This window comes from Elephantulus edwardii, unplaced genomic scaffold (assembly GCF_000299155.1).
Source record: "Elephantulus edwardii isolate Elephantulus edwardi_28Jun2011 unplaced genomic scaffold, EleEdw1.0 scaffold00319, whole genome shotgun sequence".
In the NCBI taxonomy this organism is placed as follows: domain Eukaryota; kingdom Metazoa; phylum Chordata; class Mammalia; order Macroscelidea; family Macroscelididae; genus Elephantulus; species Elephantulus edwardii.
In genome coordinates, this window is record NW_006400069.1 from 433,062 (window position 1) to 433,652 (window position 591).

Consider the following 591-nt stretch of genomic DNA (forward strand, 5'->3'; position numbering starts at 1 on the left):
ATGTGGAATTTATTAAAAAATATAATTTAATATCACATGCAAGTAAAATCTTAATGAAGTTTATTAGGAAATGGTTGTAACAGTATTATAACAAGGAACTGCCAGAAAGTCAATCTGGATTTAAAAGAGACCATGACACCAGGAATATTAGTGCTGATATCAGATTAATCGTGGCTGAAAGCAGAGAATAGCAGATGGATGTCTATCTATGCTTTATTGACTATGCAAAAACGTTTATGTGTATCATAATAAATTATGGCTAACATTGAGAAGAATGGGGATCCCAGAACATTTAGTTTGTTCATGCAAGACCTATACCTAGAGATCAAGAAGTTATTGCCAAAATACAGCAAGGGAATACTGCATATTTTAAAATCCAGAAAAGTATGTATCTGGGCTTTATTCTTTCTATATACCCATTCAAACTGTATGGTAGGCAAATAATTCAAGAAGCTGGATTTCATCAAGAAGAATGTGGCGTCAAGACTGGAAGAACAAAAACAACTATGAGATATCATCTCACCCCAGTCAAAATAGCAAAATTTAACAGAACAGCAAGCAATAAATGCTGGCGAGGTTGTGGAGAAACTG